This window comes from Protopterus annectens, chromosome 7.part0 (genome assembly GCF_019279795.1).
Source record: "Protopterus annectens isolate FY-2018-M chromosome 7.part0, PAN1.0, whole genome shotgun sequence".
In the NCBI taxonomy this organism is placed as follows: Eukaryota; Metazoa; Chordata; order Ceratodontiformes; family Protopteridae; genus Protopterus; species Protopterus annectens.
In genome coordinates, this window is record NC_056739.1 from 1,889,201,017 (window position 1) to 1,889,226,676 (window position 25,660).

Genomic DNA, 25,660 nt, shown 5'->3' on the forward strand with positions numbered 1-25,660 from the left:
ATATAAGTTGGTTCTGAAATTTTCATGCCTTTGTGCTGTAACTCAGAGCAGATCTGGGTGTTGTCATCAAGATTCTTGACATAGCTATAGAATGCTTTGTGGTTGTCCTTAGAATTAGTGGTAATTTTGTTTTCATAGCTAGTTTTGGAGGATCTTATTAGGGATCTCAGCTTCTTACTGAGGCTGACCAGGGAGCTCCTCCACTCATGGGATTTTACTCTCTTTTGCAACAGTTTCTTCCTTCTGTTGTACAGTTTGTTTATGGCAGGGGACCAGCAGATTGGCTTCCTTTTTTTGGAGGATATCATCTTGGTTCGTTTGGGATAACATGATCCATACACTCATGTAAGTGCTTATAGAGTGCATTTGTGTAGGATTCAGCAGTTGTAACTGTATTGTCCATTTGCAAGGGTGTCATGAAGTTCACCACTTCTGTCTTAAGAAGCATGAAGTTGGATTTGGAGAAATTGTTTTGTGGATATCAAGGGTGATTATCTTATGGTCAGATCGGACCGATGAGGAGTTGACTTCAGGTGTGGAACACCGGTCACTCATGTTGGTAATGACTAGGTCTAGGATATTGTTGCTCCTGGTGGGGGTGTGGATATGTGGATAAGTTGATCCAGGGCATTGGAGTTTATGATTTCCAGAAAGAGTTGAGCTAAGTAGTTGGTACATAAGTAGTTCTCACAGTCAATGGTGGGGTAGTTGAAGTTGCCCATTATTAGGGTGTTTGGTTGAACCCTAATATTTTCCAGTACATCAAGAGAAGAGGAGTGGGAATCCTGGGGCATGGTGGGGGATCTGTAGCTAGCTACAATTTGGATTGCAGTTTTGCCCAGAGTTAGTTGCACTTGGATAACCTCGTATGCATTATGCTGAGCAACTAGCCTGGAGGTGTGGATATCCTTAATGAACATGGACACAACTCCGCCATTGGTGTTTTGGTCCAGGTTACATGGCCGAAAAGTGTGGTAAGAGTTATAGCCTGGTAGTGCAGGGGTGCTCTCTGGAGCCTTGAACCAGGTCTTAGTCACCGTACAGATATTGATGTCCTCCATTTTAAGGAGTGCCTCGAGTGAGTGCATTTTGAGATTTAGACTTCTAACATTGAGTAGCATTACCCTCAGTTTTTGCTTGTCTGTTTCTGTTACGGTGGTGAATTTGTCATTTCAACCTTACCTAAAAAAGGCAGTATAGGGGAGGCAAGAGCCTTAGCCAGTATCCTGAATCCCACGGGCGACAGGTACAGGCCATTTCTGGCAAAGCATCATGGTCTGTCGACCATGTCATCCCAAGCAGACAGATACTGGATCCCCTTAGAATGACACCAGAAGCTTAGCCAATTACTGATGTCAGTCATTTTGTCCTTGTACTGCAGTATCATTCTGGGCGATGGCAGAATGCTACTCAGGACTAGGGTCATACCTGCCTGGGCTACAATATCGGAGAGTTCTTCCATGTCTCTTTTCATGTAGTCCAGGGAGGTATGTCTCAGGTCATTCACACCAACATGGACAATGACAGCATCATATTTGTACTTGTTGTGGAGTGACCTGAGTGCGTGGGTTATGTGGCAGATCCTGGCACCCGACAGGTAGTTGACAGCAACCTTCTCCTTGTTTAGCCTGGTGAGTGGGACTATAGAGTCACCTATGACTAGTGTGTTGGGTTTGTTGTTTTGCCTTATTGGCTGTGGTTGAGTGACACACTGAGTCTGTGGGCTATGTGTCATTTGTGTTGTGTTGGGGGGATGGAGTTTGCTTGCGTTTCTGCTTTGGAGGTCTCTGTTGCTTAGACAGATTATTATTGAGAGCCTCCACAAATGTTTTTGTGTTACTATGTGTGGATTTTTGTGGTATAGATTTAGTGAGACTATATGATGAGTGTGGTGTGGTGCAAATGTTTACTTTCTCCTCTCGACTGTCAAGTTCAGTCTTGGTTGGAGAGAGCTTTACCTCCAGTTTGGCTATATATATATATATATATATATATATATATATATATGTGTGTGTGTGTGAGTGTGTGTGTGTGTGTGTGTGTGTGTGTGTGTGTGTGTGCGTGCGTGTGTGTGTGTGAGAGAAATATGTAATGAGGGTCTATATTGCTGTAGCATTTGTAGTTGTGCAATGGGAGTAATTTTGTTCCTGTGTTTGTTGCTTATTATCACAGGTGATCCTGACAGTGGAAGCATAGAACTCTTACCACCTGATGTTAGAGTATTGTTAGGCTCTGATGACGATGGTGGCCAAATAGAGGTACAGTTGGTGGGTGCAGGGGTTAAGTAAAAAACAAATGCCAACTATCTTGTCTCACACATACCCTGAATTTCCTTCAGACGCAGTCAGCATGCCTACACATAGCCATTCCGACCCCTCAGACAAAGGACAGGTTGAGGGTGACATAGTTGATCACAGTAGTGTGGTTGCAGCAGTTTCATTGCTAGTAGACTTTGTCCGTAGACAAAGTGTGAGAAAGGAGCCACGTAAGAGTGTTTGGTAGGGGTGTTCAGAGGAGGCCTGTCTTCTGCCCTCCACATGATGCTGGTGTGTCATTAAGTGGCACTCGTATGTTTGGAGCTGTCATGGAGGCATAGGCATGTCCCTCTAGGGTCTTGAGGGCATGCTTAAGGTTCTAGACGTTGCACAATCTGATGTGCATAACTTCCTCCACCATGTGGCCAACTGAATGGATTGAATGATTGCCACAATGGAATGGACAGTTTCTGTGATGGAATGTTTGCTGAGAGGGGGACAGCATCCATGTGATCAAAGGGCCGCAACTTCATCTGGTGTTAGCCAATGTGGCTTTGCCTGATCCTGCTCCCATAGTTCCACGACTTCCACTAGTCTGTCAGTGGTTGAGGTGCCACACCCAGACATGTTAGATCACAGAGTCGTGGACTTGGGCATAGTTGTGAGGAGAGCTCATCAAGCAGACATCAATCATGTTCAGGTAGCACCATCACATCTGACCATGGGCATAGATGTACCAGTGCAACTCCTGGAAGAACCATTTATCACAGTCATGGGGTGGCAATGATGAACTGATACCTCCACTTTGCACACCTCACACCTAGTTTGGCTATATTCATGCAACAATCACACATACATTTCACATACAGTTCCCATTCAGACACCCACACATACCAGATACATGAGGCATTAATGAGGGTTGTAGGTCATTCTGTCTCATTGGTCATTTCATATTTTCTACATTTCTGCCTGCCTGTGTTTCTTAGTCACACACGTACCCTACTTATTGTCAGCTTTGGCCTCCTGGCACTTCCCCCATTACCCACCCTGTGCAAGCGATGATAACTATGCCATCAGCTTGTTTCTATTTTTTTGGTTCAAAGTTACCTATGTATATTATTTGATGCACAGGGTGGAAAGCTAAATGAGTGTTTAGGATAAGTATTGGTGATGTTATTTGGAAATGTTTTCTTATTTATTACAGCATTTTAGTGTTGTGATTCCTACATTGAAATCACTGATATGGCAGTCATGCTTATTGATTCACTTGTAAGAATGCATCTATATCACATCTTCGTCGAGACCATATCATTGATATTTTGAAACTTTGAACATAAAAAAAGAAAAAAAAAAGAAAAAAGAAACCAACTAAACATTGCAAGAAGGGGAGCAAGCCCCCTGCACCCCCACACCCCTGCTACTTAAATATATCAACTCTGAGATCACACTACATTGCAGTAAACGGAAATATCCCCTTATGGAGATTTCCTTTAAAATGTTCAATGTCTTTCACTTTCGCTGATATGGTGCCGACCATATCACCTTCGATATTTTTAGTCTTCGATGTAGCGATATAGTCCCGTAAGAATGTAGGGATAAGTAGAGTTTGGACTAATTTTTTTATACTGGGTATTTTAGATGGATGAGTCATGTTAGCTGATAAACCTCAGAAATATATATTAAGTAAGTCAGTGATGTCAGATATTAATGTCATTGTTGGACAAATCACACACATTCTGCTTAGGTATGCAGGTATTTGCCATTCATACATGCACTTACAAACTATTTTTCTTTTTCAAGTTCAACACTTACCTTGATAGTCCTGTAGTTACAACTGTTGTCATTCAGGGCTGAATCTGTCTGATTCTATCAGTATGCACCCATTACATGAGTAAGTAAAGGTTCTGAGTGTCGCCTGCTATAAATTTTATTGTACCTATATGCATAGAATGAAAGGTTGTCAGCATGTGGGGTACCCATTGCCTGTTGGTCAGGACAAAGGCATATTGGGCACACCTACATCTGCCTACACCTACAGCAGCTGGTGGTTCCCTCTCTGACTCCTCACCTGGATCTGGCTAGGGTGACATTGCCAGTGGTGGTGGAATGTTTGCTGCTAGCCCTTAGTGTTCCTGTTGCAACTGTTTTTGCAGGAAGATACTGTGTAGGATAGCTCAGGCTGTGATAATATTGGCACAAGTACTGGGATTGTACTGCAGAGCACCCCTGATGTATCTAGGCACTGAAATCAAGACCTCAGCAGCCCAAATGCACACACTCGATGTTTCTTGTTTGAGCATGTGCCTCTTTATAGCAGTGTGCTACCATGTGCACTTCGTAGTGTGATGCACACACAGTTTTAACGAGCCATGTAGAGTTCATTGAATCCAGACCCTATAGTCTACAAAGTGTCGATGACAACTGAATAGGAAACCTATTGTATCCTAAGAACATCAAATCTTGTTTACTGAAGATAATAGACAAGAAATAAACTGCCTTTATGAAATGTAGACTCTACAAATAGCCAAACTGGAAACCAGGAATTGGACTCAGCACCATGCAAACTATCAGATAATCCACTAAAGAAACTCATATATGTCCCCAGAGAATTTCTGTCATCAAGCCAGTACAGGGAAAAAAAGCAAACAGCATAGCACTTCTCTTAAACAGACAATCAACAGAGTAAGTCATGGAATAACATATTTTCAGATAATTCAAATTCAATAGATGAATACTACAGGACAGAATTAATTTAAACAGTAGAAGGTAATAACAAGACTTTATAACTTAAATACTGGGAAAACGTCTGGCCCAAAAAGATTTAAGATATCCTAAAGGATATGAGAGAAAAGGTAACTAAGTTAACTAAGTTACTATTACTAATTTCTTATTACTCTAAAATGAGTGTGGGGAGCTTTATGCAATCTGATGTCTTTATAATATAAATCAGATCACAATTACTTTTCAGTTAACAATTAAATGTAATGATTTATTAAAATGCTTTGCTTTTTAGTTCCTTTGTTCAATGTGGAAATAATATGTGTACATATAATTAATAAGCTTTAAAACTTCCAGAGATTAAAATATACTGTCTCAAGGATAAAACATCATATACAATCTGATTGTAATAAGAACTGGGCAAATTAAATGTAGTTTTGGTTTAGCATTTTGTCACTAACATTTTGAAAAACTGGAAAATATTAAGATACAACCAAACACATTAATACTTGGTGATTTCAACTACCCTACCATTAACTGGGAAAACTACTTGCGTACCAACACCTTTGCCCAACTGTTCTTGAAATTCATAAATTCCAATGCCCTGGATCAACTAATCCATAGTCCCACCAGGGGCTCCAATATCCTACACCTGGTCATTACCAACATGGGAAATCGATGCTCCACACCTATGGTCACCCCCTTGTTGGTCAGGTCTGACCATAAGCTAATCAACCTTAACATCCACATCCTCCCTGTAAGGAACCTCCATAAAAAACTTCCCCAAAGCCAACTTCATGCTACTCAAATCAGAAGTGACAAACTTCATGACACCCATGCAGATGGGAACTGAAAGTTTGACTGCTGAATCCAACACTAAGGTACTGTACGAGCAGATCCACTCATGCATGAATCATGCCAACCCAAATAGAACCAAGATGCTCTCCTCCAAAAAAAGGAAGCCAATCTGGTGGTCCCCCTGCCATAAACAAACTTTACAACAAAAGGAAGAAACTGTTGCAGAAAAGAGGAAAATCCCAGGATGCAAAAATCTCCCTTACCAGCCACAGTAAGAAGCTGAGATCCCTCATAATATCCTCCAAAGCTAGTTACAAAAATAAAATTGCCAAAGATTCCAAAGACAGCCACAAGGCATTCTATAACTATGTCAAGAATCAAAATGGCAATGCTCAGATCTGCTCTTCGCTACAACAGAATGGCATTAAATATACTGATCCCAAATATATTCTCAATATCCTGGCAGATCGATTCAGTGCCAACGTCACCCCTCTCTCACCCCTAAATGGCCCATCTCATTACCGGAAGATTGCCAAATTCTGGTAATAATGGCCACACAGGTAAAAAACACACTTTTCAAAGCTAAGAATACAGCATCCATGGGACCAGATGACATCCCGGGCTGTGTACTACATGAACTACAAAATGAACTGGCATCTCACCTAACTGTCATATTTAATCATAGCCTCATCTCAGGCTTTGTGCCCACTGAGTGGCGCACAACTACAGCTATCCCACTCCACAAGGGGGGATCCACCTTGAATCCCGGGAGCTATCTCCCAATCAGTCTGATGAGCCTGATCTGCAAGGCCATGGAGCGTATTATCATGGAACTTATAAACAAAGACATTGGCAAGCTTCAAACACTGGACCCCACCCAATTTGGGTTCGTGAAGGGCCGATCTTATCTCCTGAACCTGCTTGGTTTCTTCAAATCAGTCTACACAGCTGTGTACGAGGGTAAGGCAGTCCACACAGCCTAACTGGACCTCACTAAGGCCTTTGACACCATCCACCACTCTGGAATCATAGATAAACTTACTAAGCTGGACATTAATCCCTACGTTACACGATGGGTTGCCAACTGGCTTACTGACAGATCCCACACTGTAAAAGTAGCCAACGCCAAATCCAGCTCCAGACAAGTGACAAGTGGAGTACCTCAGGGTTCAATCCTAGGACCGCTCTTGTTTCACATCTACTTCTCTGAAGTACAGGCCAACACTAAGGGACTCTGGCTAACAAAGTTCGCAGATGACTGCAAACTGAGAGCCATTATTGAATCCCCAAATAATGTGAATACTCTACAAAGGGGCCTTACAGAAACAGATGCTTGGTGGTGCCAGAGCCATGGGCTCAAGCTCAATGCCAATAAATGTACAGTTATCATCTTTGGGAAAAAGCATGTACCCATGATTTACCACATAGGTGGCAGTATACTAAACACCAAAAGTGTGATAAGAGACTTAGGGACACAGGTGGACTGTTTTCTCACCTTCGATAACCACATCTCCACAACAGTTAGGAAATCCTTCTATGTGGCACACCTCACCACTAAGGGCTTTTCATCCAGAAAAAAGGAGGTCATTGTCCCACTGTACTCATCCCTCATCAGACCCATTATAGAATACAGCACACCATTTGGTATGTACCTCTCAAGACATCTGCATCAACTGGAAAGACTGCAGAAATACCTCACTAAAAGAATCACAGGCCTAAAGCAGATGCCCTATGATGACCACCTTAAAAACTCCAAGTATACTCTATTGTACATCGTCTACTCAGAGATGATCTCTGTTTAACATACAAGACCATGTCAAACCCAGAGCTGTTGGACATGCTACACTTAAAGAAATCCCAATCCTTCAGAGCCACATGCTCCAGGGATCTAAACCTTGTCATCACAATAAACAAAACATGCTGGAGGGATAGGTTCCTGACCCAGAGACTCCCCAGATTCTGGAATAGACTGCCCATACATGCGAAGCAGAGTGCCTCTTTGGCCCTCTTCAAAAGTAACCTTGACAACTGGATGGGAGAAAGGAAATTCACCCCGGGGATCACGTCAGTCGCCCTGCTAGACAGATGTCCAGGAAAGTAAATAGTGTGGGAAGAAATAGCCAGTGTGTGTTTGGCATGCTTAAAGTAAGATGTAATTGTCTGGACACATCTGGGGGGTGTACTACAATACACAGCAGAAAAGGCATCATAGATGGATACAGTGTGTGCCATGATATACAACATTATAACAGCAAAACATGGTAGCTTGTTAGCTGCATGTGTGGTGACCTACCCTGAGAATCTCAGATGTCTGATGATGACATAGAGCTGACACGGGATGATAGGAGGACATAGGGTTGAGAAGAAACAGGCCTGGGCAACCAAGGATGTGGCAATATGTCCTAGCTTAGACACCACTGCATTATCTGATACACACCTTTGAGCCATGACAGGCCTCATGCACAAATGTACACAGACTAAATAGTGATGTTCATGTGTTGCCCCACAACATCAGCACAGAGCACGGCTAATGGAAAGAAACCATTAATTGTTCACAGTGAACATCATACAAAAGAGAAGCATATGGTATATAAGAACATATGCACAACACTCAACAAGGAACACATCTGAACATAAAAAACCTGAAATATCAATGTTGGAAGTCTCTCTATAAGGTACATCAACAAAGAGGACCACACAGAAAAATGTGTGGGATGCAGGAGGTGTGCACAACAAAAGATGTCATCGTACTGACAACTAGCATGGGAAGGTGACATAAAATAGCCAGTATCACAAAAAATCTAGACCCATGCAGTCTACACAAATGTATCAGCACAAACATAACCAAAATACAGGAACTGTACACTAACACTAATGCATCACGTATAGCATTGTGCAATGTGTAACAGTGTGTTATAACACAGTAAACAGCATACAGCACATGAGTCATTACAGACATCACAAGGACTGGCCAAAAAAAAAAACACAAACAAGCTTCACATCCCATGCCAGAAATGAAATGTCACCCAGAAAGCAATGCTTCAGTGCACAAGTTATTGCAGTAAAATGACTCAGTTAGCAGTAAGAATTCAAACATGCAGAGCATCAATGACAGTGACTGTACAGCAGACATGGGATGTGCATCAATGTTCTGGATACAACAACATAGGTAAATATTAATGTGTGTCAAGGCATTCATGGTAACTGTATCTCAGCTTGGGGAGTGAAAATGGAAACAGGTCCACAGAAGTGCAATGAGTGCTGAGGGTGAGGCATCTGCAGTACTATATTAAAATGCCATAAGTAATGCAGGTATGCATACTGAGGCATACCTGTGCATGTGGGAATAGCAGACAACAAGGAAATGTGTAATGTAACAATCAATGCTGGATTACACAGATAACATGCCATTAACCATGTAAATGTGTGTTATATGTCAACTAGCAAGAGATGCAAATACAAAAGCATGGAGGTATCAACATATAGCATTGCTATCATCAATATATGTGCCAACTATTACAATGACAAGTAAGTACTACACATCACAACTTGAAGCTAGTCTCCGAGATCAGAGAAATGATCAGAAAAACCCTGTGGCAACAGATGTATGAAAAACCACCTACAAATAGATTAATCAGTGGTCAATACAGCAGTCATCATTGCCATAGGATCAGAATGACACAATAAGACACACATTGGATCAACTGTCAGCATTACTTTAACACAGTCTAAGCATACCTCCCAACCTCTTTGCACAAGAAATCTAGACAAAGCTAAAAATAATGGATGGACAAAGGCCCAAAAATAGGGACATATTTTAAATATTGCTTTTATAAATTTAGAAAGTTGCTTAGACAAAAGCGGTTGTGTTATTTTGTATTTTCTGAGGGATATAAAGTCTGAAACTCAAATGTCTGTTATTATTTAATAATTTTAGTGTTCAGTAATTTTCCAGAAAAACTAAAAATTTTATGAGGACCAGACCAAACATACCAGTCAAAAATCTGGACATTCTGTGAAAATCTGTACAGTTGAATGGTATGAGTCTAGGGTTCCCATGCTGATGTCTCACACAACAGTCCTGGCTACTTCTGCCATGACCAGAAACACTGGACCAACAGTGGTCTACCAAGAAGCTGGATGTGATGACACTAACATTTTTGGACATATTGTGGCTGGGAGTAGTACTGTGATGTGACAGTCTGGACATGACTGCTGGGCTTACATTTGAGTGAACCACTGCAGATGTGCATGCACATTGCAGCACAGAGACTGATGTCCAAGGTCCATGTGTGGGTCTAATGAAAGAGGGTCTGCTTCTCTCCACTGGTGGTAAACTGTTTAATATGGTTAGGGCACTTAACCCCAGTTTCATACCATTGCACTGATCTAGCACAACAGTACCAAGGCTTTCAACAGAGCATGGAACAGATAACACACTGTTATGTGGTGCAGGTAATGCTGCCATGACCTCTCCATGTCTGCGCTCCTGACCTTCATTTAACACATGCAGCCAGTGTGCTACACAATTGGTGGTCCACCAAAAAAGTATATATGTGTGTGTGTATGTATATATATATATATATATATATATATATATATATATATATATATATATATATATATATATATATATATATATATATATATATATATATATATATATATATATATATATATATATATATATATATATATATATATATATATATATATATATATATATATATACATACACACACACACACACACACACACACAGACACACACACACACACACACACACACACAGACACACAGACACACACATATATGGGTATAAATCCAGTAAATTCTCAATATATATATCACATGTAAAAACAAAAAGAAGACTGGAACCATGAGTAGCTTGATTTATTCAGAAGCAAGTAAAAAAACTTTCACAGTATTCACACTACTTCTTCAGTCATGAAATTCTACCTGCTACAAAGGTCACTTAAATACATTCAACTTACAATAATCAGTTAAACAATTATTTAATTAAACATCAAAACAAGAAGTTCTTTTCTTAAGACTTGCATCTGAATAAATCAAGCTACTCATTGTTTCAGTCTTCTTTTTGCTTCTACACTATCGGTGGCACAGGCATGTCTGACATGTCTTGACTCATGTCAGAGCCATTACATTTCAGTGAATGTTCATGTGATTGTAATAAAAAAGCGGACAACCTCTGACACTCATTCATGCCTATCAGCTGCAGTCCCATGTGCAGTCTAATGAACAATATTAGTTCAACGTGAGGAAAAGCTGCCATCATTACCAGAATGTACATGAAACACTGGGTTTTGGTCATCATCATGTCTGTCATCTGATGTCCCCATATCATCAGAACGTTATTATTATCCTTCTTTTTGGAAGTTATTATTATCCTTCTTTTTAGAAGTTATTATTATCCTTCTTTTTGGAGTCTACACTATGAATCACATGGCTGCCTTCTTTCAGGCTAGACAAGGAACCCAGTGCAATGGCCTGTGTATTATGGGCCATGATAACACAGTGAGGCATATCACATCCCATATCAGGATCAGTGGATGGGCTACTATAGGACACAGGCAGTGGACATGCTACTAAAAGAGACAGATGACATAGGTTACATACATCACAGAAATCAAATGATGCAGCATAGTACTTAAATCTGGGTCAACTTTATAATTAAAATAAACAAAAAGAGCACCAAACCAATTGAAAAGTCACGGAACAGAAGAGCAGTGAAAAAGCACCAAGCAGCAATAGCGTAAAAATAGTTTTAATTTCCGCTTTCGTCACTCGACTTCCTCAGAATGCACAGTTTTCGGAGGGCTGCCTCGTCCAGCGTAGAGTACCGATCGTCCATCTTCACACTCCTGATCCGGGTACAACGTGCTGCCAAGCCCGATCCAACCTCTTTCGATTCACTGAGGACTGAGATAAGACAGGTAATACACAGTCATGAAGGATTTGTCTCAGGAAAACCCTTCAGGAGATCTTGCTATACGTGCACAGCACAAAATCGAGGTGGTCAGCACTGAAACTCTTGGGAATGTATCAGTTATTAATCTGATTTAGTCTATTATTTTTCACTATGTCAATCCAAGACACTGCCAAGCTTCCAAAGCTACTGCTGTCAGACGTGGGCTAAAAAAATACCACGGAGTTAAATGCAAATCGTGCCATTCAGCTCTGTGTAAAATACCCGTCTGCAGCACAAACACCTTCTTTCAGGCTAGACAAGGAACCCAGTGCAATGGCCTGTGTATTATGGGCCATGATAACACAGTGAGGCATATCACATCCCATATCAGGATCAGTGGATGGGCTACTATAGGACACAGGCAGTGGACATGCTACTAAAAGAGACAGATGACATAGGTTACATACATCACAGAAATCAAATGATGCAGCATAGTACTTAAATCTGGGTCAACTTTATAATTAAAATGCTAATGATGATATGAACTTGCTAGGTTGTTTTGGCTGTGGGTGGTTCAGTTACCTTATATAACAGAGATATGGCACATTATTTACATATCAAACAAGTATGGCATATGAGGTCAGTATGACTACTAATCCCTACTTGACATGCCCCCCTCTGTGACTCCATCACTGGAGGTGAGGGTGGAAATACCACTGCCATGTGAAAAGATAGACATAGACAAATCATTATTAAACACATACAAGGAGTGATGTAGCATTGCACCTGAGGTATAAGATACAGGAAATAAGACACATACTGGATGGGTGACGATAATGTGCAGATTGCAAGTGACCTCTGCAGGTGAACAAGACCACAGTAGTCATGAAGGGCACATATGCAGTTATCAATAGTGAAATGTAGCAACCATATAACCTACCTTACAAGGCATGTTCTCCATGGTTGGGGAGCATATCATCTGTCATAATGCATATCCTGTATTATAACATGGCACATAAACAACATGTGACTATACTTCATACTCAAAACAGGAGGCAGAGGCAAACAGTAACTATGTATCACACTAATACAATATGGACTCACTCTAACAGGATATGCAGACACTTACTTGACATGTGCTACTTCTGTTCAGATGTTTATGGGTCTATGAAACTGAAAAACACAACATCGCACATGATCCTGAGAGTGTCATGGATGTACTGAGTTGATAAAATATTAGGCTATAATGCCTGCATTGTGCATTCACATTAGGTGTGCTTTGACATTCACAGCATAGTTCTGTTGCTGTAACACAAAGATAACAAAATAGTAAACACTGTGAATTAATGTCCTCCACTGAGGATTGTGTATGCCGCAGTGTTTATGAATGTTGGACATACCTGTAAGTCATGGAACACTTGCCTCAGTACCTCCTTGGGTATCTGGCTATCCTAACTAGTAATGAAATGTGTGGCTAGTAGTAAGATATGAGGCCAGGAACATCATTTTCTCATCTAAGGGGAGGCAATGGTGGTCCACCTCCAATGGCAGTCCTCATCCTCTCATAGTGGCAGAGTTTGTTGGCTGCACAGAGGATCATGTCAGGGAAATGCCACCAGCAGGCCTCCCTGGATTTATTGTAACTACCCACAGCATTGATCATGTGTGTCAAATCTGTATTACCTGTCCATCTAAGATGATTATGGCAATGCTGGCACAGAGCCTCAATTATTATTTCATTTTCTCTGCGTGAGAAATTGTTTCTTATATTTCTGTTTAACATCTGGAAGACATTGTGATATGCACATCTTAGAGTTTATATAGGGGATTGCATATTGACATGACAATGTTAAAAGCATACAACTAATGTCTCAACTCTCATTCACAGTGCATAACTATGCAAAACAATCTGTGTCATGTATATGTACAGATAATCTGAACGAACATAAAAATCTTCTCAGAGTAACAGCAGCATATAGGTGCAATCTGCACATCTATCACACCATTCAACAAATTTGTGAAGATCTTATATGCAGAGGTAGAATTTAAACCCATGTCAGTGGATATTATGATAAAAATAATACCAAATTTTCCTCCAACTGTATAACACTAAAAAAATAAAACTGAGCAACACTGAACACTGTACAAGGTCCCGCTGCTTTGAAATATTTTATTAAAACAAAAAAAGTGATAAGATTTAGGACTTTCATCCATACCAAAATGGGGTCTTCATCAGAATAAATTATTACTCATTCCATTCATTTAAATATCCTTAGGCACAAATGAGATGCTAAAAACAATTAAAGTAATGCAACTTTTAAAGAGCTAGAGTCTTGTCTACTGGCCATGACATTTAAAATAGTTATGTTACAACATAAATAATATACATAGAATAAACATACAATTCAAGTATAAAATTGTAATGTAAAATTATGTTAAAACTGAATATTGATTAAAAATTCCATTATGTCTATAATTAAAAAAATGTAAATGTCTTAAAAACTTTGATTAATATAAAGTTACTTATTGTAGTTTATGTAGACAAACAGTTTTAATGCTTAGCCCTATAAACTAATTTCTACAACCTTGCTTGCAAAACTGTTTTTTTGGGGATACTATAATTTAATCCTGTGGCATTTGTGGCATTTAATAACAATTGCAACATAACTTCTTTTTCTCCAAGCAATGCCTTAATACTTCCACACCTCGGCTTGGGTATGATTTGTTCTAGTATGCCAAACTTAATTGTGCTGCATTATGTACTTTTCTCCAAATGTCTATAAAGTGCACTGCTTTTGTTCTTTCTTTTAATATTACACAGCTGATCATACATTCTATTCTTAAGACACCTATCAGTTTTGCCGATATAAAATCCTGGACACTTGGTGCACTTAGCTAAATGTATTACATGCTCAGTATTGCAGTTACCTCTCTTAAACTTTACCTCAGTGTTATTGATGTCATCTAAATGAATGCATTCTTCTTTCAAAATTGCATGGCACTGATTACAATTCTCTCACTTCCTAGTATGCCCATACCTAGAGGCATGGCCTTTTGAGTGACTACTACTTTCAAACTTATTCTTTAAATTATTTCCTGTTTTGTACACAAATGTTGGGGTCTCCCCCAACTTTTTATGTACTTCATCATCAAACTTTAGAATATTCCAATTCTTAACAATAATATCCCTTACAAGTTGTACATGTGGATTGCATTCTATATGCAGGCTTTGCTATAACCATTGTCCTTCGGGTCTTGCATAGGAAGGCTTACATCTACTAATCCTGTGCCTAATATAGTTTTGTATTTATTACCCCATTCTTTCTTAGCATACTTAGTTACGTCTTCAATCAAAACCTTGGGGTATCCTCTGTCTCTAAATAAGGACTTTATAACGTCCATTTCCTGCAATATTTCTTCATAATTGGATGTCATCCTGGCAGCCCTAATGCACTACCCTTTTAATATACTTCTCTTTTTACTCATAGGATGACAACTAGAAAATTCCAGATATGAATTACTAAATGTATCCTTTCTATGTATCCTGGATTTAAAACCATTGGTAATGTGTGAAATGTATGTATCCAAATATATTATATATATATATATATATATATATATATATATATATATATATATATATATATATATATATAGATAGATAGATATTATAAGTAAACTTCAAATAAGTACTAGAATCATTCAAGTAGCCCACAAAGTTACCAGCCTCCTCAATTGTGCCCTCCCACAAAATAAATATATTGTCCAAAAACCTTGTGTAACATATAATACTTTGATCGAAGTTGGGGGAGACTCCAACATTTGTGTACAAAACAGGAAATAATCTAAAGAATAAGTTTGAAAGTAACAGTTACTAAAAAGGCAATGCCTCTAGGGATGGGCATACTAAGAAGTGTGAGAATTATGATCAACGTCATGCAATCTTGGAAGAAGAATGCATTAAACTAGACAACATCAATTGGACTGAGGTAAAGATTAAGAGCGGTAACTGCAATACTAAGCATGTAATATATTTAACTAAGTGCATCAAATGTCCAGGATTTTATATCGGCAAAACTGATAGGTGTCTTAAGAATAGAATATATGATCACCTGTATAATATTAAAAGAAAGGACAAATGCAGTGCACTTTACAGACATTTGATGAAAAGTACAGAGTGCAACACATTTAAGTTTTGTATAATAGAACAGATCACACCCAATCTGAGGGGTGACAATATTAAGGCATTACTGGGGGAAAAAGAAGTTAAGTTGCAATTGTTATTAAATGCCACAAATGCCCCAGGATTAAATTATAGTATCCCCATAAAACCAGTTTTGCAAGGAAGGTTGTAGAAATTTGTTTATAGGTTTAAGCGTCAAAACTGTTTGTCTACATAAACTACAAGAAGTCACTTTATATTAATCAAAGTTTTTAAGACATTTACAATTTTTTAATTATAGACATAATGGAATTTTTAGTCAATATTCAGTTTGAACACAATTTTACATTACAATTTGATATTTTAATTCTACTTTTATTCTACGTATATTATTTATGTTGTAACAAAGGTTATTTAATCATAACTATTTTACATGTCATGGCCAGTAGACAAGACTCTGTCTCTTTAAAAGTTGCATTTTTTTAATTGTTTTTAGCATCTCATTGGTGCCTAAGGGATATTTAAATGAATGGAATGAGTAATAATTTATTCTGATGAAGTCCACATTTTGGCGTGAATGAAAGCTCTAAATCATATTACTTTTTTTGTTTTAATAAAGTGTGTTTCTACAAATTTTCTCTTCTAATATTATGATAAGTTAGGTCTAAATATATAACCAATGTGCTACAACTCCAGTACTCTAACAATGGCTTTGCCACAGCTATATTCACATCCAAGCACAAGTACCAATTCTACCTCAAGAATATACTATGTATCTCAGACATTATCGCAGTCAGTGACATACATTATAGCAAAAGTGAAGATTCCTATTGAAATTTATGAGAAACAGGGCAGTAAAACATCAGCATATGAAAATAACCTTTTATGTAGTCATGCCTACATATCACTACAAAAAAGCAATGTAAATGTTAAGCCATCCTAAAGTTGCTGCTATCCCACTGAATGTACTCACAACTACTACTATTTATTTATTTATTTAACATTTGTTGACCGGGAATGTCCGACTAGGTTCCACAGATCCTGTTTTCAGCAGAGGCCGTGCTCCAAATGCATGTCTTTGGAATGTGGGAGGAACCAGAGAACCTCTTGCTGTGAGGTGACAACGTTAACCGCTGCACCACTGTGCAGCCCAACTATAGCTATAACTATATAACCAAGCATCAGAGAGTATCCGTAATCAGTCACTGAAACATATAACTTGCAGACAATCCCATAAGTCATCAGTCTCTGTAAACATACCCCTGAACATTACAGGTTATTCTGCATTACTATAGATACATTTTAATTCCTTCTGCATGTGTAATTCACTGAGATTGGTTTTGTTTTACATATGGGGAAAAGCTACTTGTCACTGATAGACATATATCCATATGTATGCATATTGCTGAAGTCCACCCCCTTCTTTTATGTAACAGGCAGGGTCTAATGATGAGAATTGCAAACAACATATGCATGAAAACATGTTTCAGTTGCATAATCATAACATGGGTATGTGATAATAGCAATATATCCCACCACAGCAAAGCCAGCAGGTGACAGCTTACATTTGGAAACTGAGTCACCTATACCCCAGAATGAGGTTAGCTAAATTCTCATAGCTTTTAAGTACCATTTGCACCATACATAATTAATGAGGTTCATTAGCAATCAATGTTTTGGAATCCCAATAGTGACTGTCTGTGTAAGTTCTCAAATCTAGACACATTAACCAATAGTTTGGCATGAGTGAACAGTGCTCAATGCAACTGCCCAATACGTATCAATTAATGGGAATATCTGTAACAAATGGCTGATGCCCTCCAATAGTCTGCTACCATCCTATATGTTCCAGCTTTAAAATGTAATATTGCTACATATTCCCACCATAGCATTGTTACCTGCAAACCTCAGCATTTTTTGGAATACTTTTTTGTAAAAGTTTCAACACCCATACCAAGGAAATCAACAGAGGGGAAGGTTCAGTGAGTCCAGGCTCCAAACTGAACACAGGAAGAGACCGCCCAGATGCTCAATGTCTATGGTAGACATGAGCAAAGAATGAGAGCATGTCCCAGGAATTTCACGATAACTGACATCTGCAAATTCATTGTGAGGGAACACCATAGATGAACTGGAATCTACCACTCTGGTGTGCAGGTCCCCCATTGCTATAATGACTTACACTGAAGGGATGCAGGGGATCTTCGTTGGAGGGTTGCAAAGGTCTGATGCCAGCCACCAGATGTCTATAGTAAGTAACATAATCCACACCTTACATGTATGTAGTAAGTATATGTATTTCTGTGAGTATGTTTTTCAAGTGTATTCCATGGGTGTCTGTATTGATAATAGTAATTTACATGGAGTCTGCACAGAGGATCACATTAGATTAAAGTTAACATCCACATATTGATGCACTTTGAGGTTATCTGCAATTATACTAGGCCACTGTACACATTATGCAGGACTGTTGATTAGGACTGTATGTTAATATGGGCATCTCACATATGACTATTACCGCTTTCCCATAACATCTGCTTTTAGAATATCTGATGAACTGCTATGTCCCTTAGTTCAGCTTGTTAAGCAATGTGGCAAAGTGACTGTTTTTCTGCTATGTGTGGGTCTGTAACTCAGTGTAGCCTGTTTTTGTAAAATTATTGGTGGTGATATATGTAATGTTGCACATCAGACATGGGAGATCTATATTTGCTTGGTGACTTATAAAGTAAAGATTGTGACAATGTGAGGTATTGCCAGCTATGCCAGGAAAAGTAGGCAGTCTGTTTCTTGAATCCTGACATAGAAGGATCCCCCACCTACTTCATCTTGCTTTTCTCTATTAAGTAAGTAAGAACAGTAATTCTCTAGGTCAGTCAGGAAAATATAGTGAGACTAGTTAAATATTGTTTTTCTGTAACTATGTGAATCTTTCCAGCTGTGTTATTTTTAATATTGCCAGTGATTCACACTATGACATTCTCTGTAAATAGATATTTCATATTTTCATGTTCTTTTACTTTTTTATTACTAAATATATTTAAACATTTCATTGTGGCTGGTCCTTTAGAGAATATTTTAACCTTTGAGAGTACTTACATCTATTGGTTACAGTGTGGCCACTCCTTACGTCTGGCTGTTTGGTCAGCATTACCATTTGTATTAATATTAATTTCACTCAGTATAATTGGGTGCCCCTGCAAGAGCCTTAGGTAGCTGGCTTTGTAGTGTCTGTTGGCCATGATAACTACCGTATAGTCTGGGCAGAATGGGACACAGCAGGTAAACCTGTGCCAGCCTTTCTCAGGTGTGTGTGTGTGTGTGTGTGTGTGTGTGTGTGTGTGTGTGTGTGTGTGTGTGTGTGTGTGTGTGTGTGTGTGTGTGTGTGTGTGTGTGTGTGTGTGTGTGTGTGTGTATGTCATCTATTTGTAGCACAAATAGGAAGCACTGGTTTCACAGAGAGGGTGCTGGAGGACTTGGCTTGGATACTTGGCTGATGACTTAGCTCTACAGCTGTGCTAGTGGGGAATATTAATGGGGACCTAGGTAGAGACAGGGAGAGAAATCCCGACCCCAGTCTGAGTGCATTCTCTGTCTGATCTTAAGGGAAATTTTGCTTGATGCAGACAGCTGCATCTGGAAATACTGGGTATATCCATTTTTTCCAAGTGAATGTCCCTCTCCAGTGTCAGCAGTGAAGATTGAGGCTACTTGATTACTGGCCCAGAGTAGGGACATCACACAGATCTTTACACATATGTGTATGTGGTGAACTGACACCTATACCACATAGTCTAAGGATTATTATGCATTTCTCTATCTGCAAAGCTTCTAGAAACATCATACAGTATACCTCTGCATGTGTTAATGCTGAGTAATACATTCATTAGTAAGACCTAAATTATAAAATTCACAACAGTCTTTTATAATCCATGTCTGATGTCATTAGTTTAATGAATGTATGACCAATTCAGGATATCTTGGCTGAAATATGTATGAATCTTGTAAATACAATACAAGTACAAGAAGTGTGGATCTATAATCTTTATACAATGTTATGGCTGTAGGCTTTAGCATTATATAGGGAGATGTGTGGGTTTGAATTGCATAATAGCTATTTACTTTTTAAAAGTACATTTTTCTTTTTGCAAACTATGACAGCTAAACTTACCATGCTGATGTATGATAGTTTTATAAGGTGGATAAATATGTATTCTTTTGTTATTCAACAGACTTTTACAACATTAAAGAAAGTGTGATGTCCATTAGCTCTAATAGTTAAACATTAGGTCCATATCCTTTTTTTGCCTATACTTGGGTTCACATTTCAATGTATCCTATTTTTGATGATATTTTGGTAATTACACATTCCTATTGAGCAGCCAATAGGGGAGATCAATAGTTGGTTGGTAAGTTATACATTAAGGATTTTACCCATCTAGCATGGCTGTGGTGCATTGAAGCCTACTGTGCTCAGTCTGAGGATGACTGCACATATCTCCTTATCTGGAAAGTTTCTAGAAACACCCTACTTCTGTTAACAATGATGCATGTGTAAATACTGGGCCTACAGTTTAAACTACACAATAGTCTGTTATAGTCCATTACTTCTTTTATTTGGAACTTAAGTGTTATAGCTGTATTAAAAGGGTATTGCTGTGAGCAGTGTGACAGCATTCAATCATGATTGTATAGTTTTGTTGTTCAAATCTCACCACAGATGTTACATGCATCATTGGCCAGATTGAATATATTAAACAGGTATACCTGACATGACTGATATTTGTTATGAATGGTGGTGCATTTGTTCCATTCTGTTAGGCATAAATGTTATAGGTGTCACCATTTCATATGGCACAATGCATTTTGGATACATCATGTACAATGTGATGTTAAATGTGCATAGCAGCTTATGTAGGGCACATGGCAGCACTTGTACTTTTCTTTTCCTTGCTTTTTCTTGTCATGTAATACACATGCACATAAAATCACATTAGGATAATATATGTATGCACATGCCTCCCTCTGGCATTCCTATTTCATCACACCTCTTGTTTGTCTCTCTTCTTTACCCTCACTCCATATTTGCTTTTCTATCCCCCTATTTCCTTGGGTGTGTGCATTATTTGTGTTCAACACATGTGTCCCGCACCCATAATATTATTTGCTAATGTTAGCCATGGTGATGTGGCTGTGATTGCCTTTTACCTTACTGGATTAATTTTTATTAGAAATGTTGTGGATTACATCAGATTCCACAAATTGGGACTGGCGCATTTATATTTGCCCATCTACATACTATGACAGTAACTGCAATTGTTTGCAGATATTTGTCACTTTTTGGTCATAATGGCTGGTGAACATTTTTGTTCCTTTAGTACTTTCTACCTATTACTGAAAGTTACACTTTATGAAGGACTTTTCCTGGAATATAGCTTTGACATGACTAATTGCAGTTGCTCTTATGTCTCTGGTTATGTCTGGTTTCCTCTGAGGTATTCTCCATAAAATGGGGCATATTTGCATATTACTTAGTTAGTCACAATTCTTGCTGAGAACATAGTGGAATCTGACAAATTTAGTGACCTTTATGGAATCTGACCCGTAGTCTTGGAACCAAAACTCACTGGTTGGATTCAGGCGCTCTCCACAAAGATGCTGGAATATTTTCCTTTTATTTACTGATAAAAACATTGATTCTATATAATAACAATAAAAAATATTTAGAAGTTAGAATCCATCACAGTATAAGTAACAACACTGATGTGAAGGTGTAAACTGTGTTCAACAAATTTCTACTGTTTGTTAAGAGGTTTTAGAGAGTTCTAAAAATTGCAGGGTTTTTTTGAAGTTTTTTTAAAAAAGTAAAACACAATAATAATAATAATAGGAAGTACCATGCAAAAAAAAAAAAAAAAAAAAAAAACTAAAAAAAATTATGTATGTATCTTGCTGCAAATAGGTCTACTTCCTACTTAGTTTGCACGTAATTATGCATCAGTACAAAGTGTACAAAGTTGTAATATGTGCTGATATTTAGTCTTGTAAGTGCCTAAATGTATATAAAGCATCCATGATTTTATTCACATTCTCCACATTTCATTTTACTCTTAAGCTCTCAATTCTTTCCACTCGAGCCAAAGTGAGTGGTTCCTTTCAGTTGAGTTTAAGTGAGTCTTGACCACATGGTCCTCCTGTTGGTAAGCTTAAATCCTGGATGTTTAGTTTGCGTGCCTTGCAACGTGATTTCACAAGCATTGTACAGTTTATTACACTAATGCTGTATAGGTGTTCCCCTCTCTCTCTTAACCTTCTGTTCTTCTTCTATATAGAAGACTGGGCAGTGACAACACTTGCTAAAGTACACTACCTGTTTACTGTTGCAATTGAGTTTATAGTTTGTTTTTAAACTTCCACTCACCTATTTCAAAAGTAAGCAACCTCCAGTAGCTTGCAAAAGTTTAAAAAAGTGTTGTGTCAAAAATAGTCAGCCTAGTTGGAGTCATGGCCCTCCTGTCCAGCACATCCACTGAGTTGCCTCACTCCCTGTGTTGTTAAATTCTCTGTCTGTGTACATATCCAGCTGGAAGTTTCTATGGGCTTGAATGGCTGGCAATACCAGGACCCCAATTCCTGTTGTTTCTTCCTGTTGTTTCACCAATGTGTTGTTGTTGTTCAGGGCCAGGCACTGCTCGCTTCTGTTGTTACTTGTCTGTTGTAGTGGTACTACCCGGTTTGACAGGAACTACTTATAACTCCACTGTTCTGTACTCTAGCATTTACCGTGATACTTCCACAGGTCCTGTTCTCTCTGGATTCAAGATGCTCTCCACAATATTTTATTTTTATTTTTCCTTTACTTTACTGATAGACGTGAAGTGTATCATGCACTTTTCAACCTTTCAGCAAGTGAATACTTTCTGCAAAACAAATGCAACTTCCTTCCTTCCAAAGGCTGCCTTTAATACATCAATCAATTAACACTACAATTTACAACAGGGCTGTTTCACTAGTTTAAGTTAAACAAAGCATAGTAAAACCATAATAAAAAAAAAAGTAGTAAAAAAGAAAAAACAACCACCAGGGCTAGTCAATACAAAACATGCTTGATTCTATATATATAATTTTTTTGTTGTCAAGTTATCCATGACCTTGCAACTGTTCAGAAAGTCACATAAATCTGAGATTTTTCCTAATGTGTTTGGACTGTTCCATATAAAAATTTGTGTTTTTCTTGTAAATCATCGAGGATTGCAATCACTAAATAATGACATACATTAGAGTTTCAGATTTAATATCCCTCAAAAAAAATACATGGTAATGCAAACTCTGTTACTCTAACAACATTCTAAGTTTATAACAGCACTGTTTAGAAATTGTCTCTGATTTTGTATCCCCCCAATAGTTTTCGCTTTGACCAAGATTCTTGTGTTAAGAGGTTGAGAGGTATGAAATTGCCTCTTCTGGTTAGAGTGCTGCAAATCAGAAACACCCAGCTATTGCTGCAGCAAGGAAAAGAACTACAATAAATATGTAAAAGCTGGAAATGAAAAGAGCCAACATAAAGAAAAGTTAGAGAATGAGCGGCCTGTCCATTGCCACACTGACTGGCGAAAGCACATTCTCCTGGAAGATGTTAATATACAGGTAATTCCAGATGAAAAACAAGTCCACCACTTCACAGCATCATATTAAGCTGCTGTGAAGCTTGGACAGTTAAGAAGCAAATGGCTGCCATTTTACAATTGCTAGTGATTGTAAAATTCAAAAATATAGTAAATAATGTAAAAAAATAAAACTCTGTGGGTGTCAGTGCGTGTTTCTGTGCATGCATGAATAAGTCTAAATATGTGTTTGTGTGTGTGATAGAAACTGAAACAAAGATAGAGACTGCAACAGGCAGTCCATTAGCAGGGAAGTTTTAGAAGAAATCATTATGACAGTCAAGAAGCAAGATCAGACATGAGGGAAGAGCTATGCTGGTCCCACAGATGCCCTATTCATTTAAGACACTTATGTCTTCATAGCAGTCTTCTCTTTCCCACCATCATTTATGAATAGATAACATTTTATCATTTTTTCCTTTAATTATTTTGCCCTGTTTGGTCATGTTATGTTCTTTTATACTGCCTTCTAATATTATATATAGCCACCAATACTAACTGTTGAAGTGCAGGGTATGCTTCTGGGTGTGTGTATGTGTGTAAGTTTGCTCTCTGTCTCTCGTCCATCTATGCTTATGCTTCTGAAGGTGGTTGTGTGTGTTGCCATGCATATGTCTGTGGTTCTGTCTGTATGTGCTTTTGAATGTGTGTGTGTGTGTGTAGACATTACATTTTATATAACTTATTTTTGTATGCAAAATACTTCCTCCAGTGACAATTATATATATACACTATAGCAAGTTTGAAACATAAGGCAGAGGGACTACTATGCATCAAAAGTATATATAGTAATAAAAAATAAATAATAAATACAAAACAATTTAACTGATGGCCCATTCTCTAAGCTCAATAATGCCATCCAGGGTATTTGTAATTGTGGAAAATGCCCTTCTGGGGATGTTGTTTCCACAGTAACACGCACCCTGCTGGGAATTATTGCTTGCATATTGTAAATTTTGTTGAACGCCTGTGTGCATTGTAGCCTTTATGTGATACTTCTACATTGCTGATCTGTATTACTAGGTTGGAAGAAAAGAAGTGAAACAATGAATGCACATTATATAGGAGGTGTTAATCAGGCTTGTACAGATAACTAAAGGCAGCACACATTTCTCATTTGTATAATGGCAACGGTAGCACATCTAGTTTGAATAAGTTAAGTTATGTATTTATTTAGCTGGTATCACACATAGAAAAATACAGACATATGACACTTAAAGCTTTCTAAAACATGGCCCTGAAGGGTAATAGAAGATTTAGAAGCAGTTATCAGTGTGATGCTGAAAAAGAATAACTAAAAGAAACCTAAAACTGTTTTTATTGCAGTGGTTAAGAGTTACCAAACATAATTACAACATTAGTGTATTCATTACATAGCAGAAGTACAGAGGGGCAAATATATGAAATGGAATGCTCCCTAACACATGGATTTTGAGTGTGTAGAAGACTTGTAGTAGTTAAATAATGTAATATGCATTAACAAGTTAAGAGGAGTTTTAGTTATTCAAGAGCTGTGTTATTTATTTATTTAACATTTATTTACAAGGAAAGTCTGAGCAACACGAACACAGAGAGAACATGCAGACTCTGCACAGAAAGTACCCTAGTCAAGAATCAAACTGGAGAACCTCTTGCTGTGAGGCAACAACACTACCGGAACAATGACTACTTGTTTTGGATCGATTTGAAATATCCTATAATTTTATGACAGTTATCTGCATCACTATAAAGGGTTTGTCAGTTAGTCATCTGTGTTGATGGAACTGTTGTCAGTAATGATTTTGGTGAAGGTTGTATCTTGGCTTAGGTATTTATATTACCTCTGCTCAGAGGCTGCCTTACAGAATTTAACACACAAAGTTTTACAAGAGCGAATCTCAAAGGGTAGGATGATAGCTTGTGATGGAACACAGTAATTAACAAAATGTGAAATGTTGTGATTTCTGATATAGAACACAGGCAGATATTCGCATTATATCAGAAATGAGAATATTTTTTTTCAAAGAATAGCTAGGGAAAATAGTCAAATAGTCCATTTACTGGAAAATAAACTAAAAGTAAAGGACATGGTTAAATTAATAAATTATTTCATAAAATTCTATGTTGATTTTAAACCAGGAGAAGGGAAAAGTGA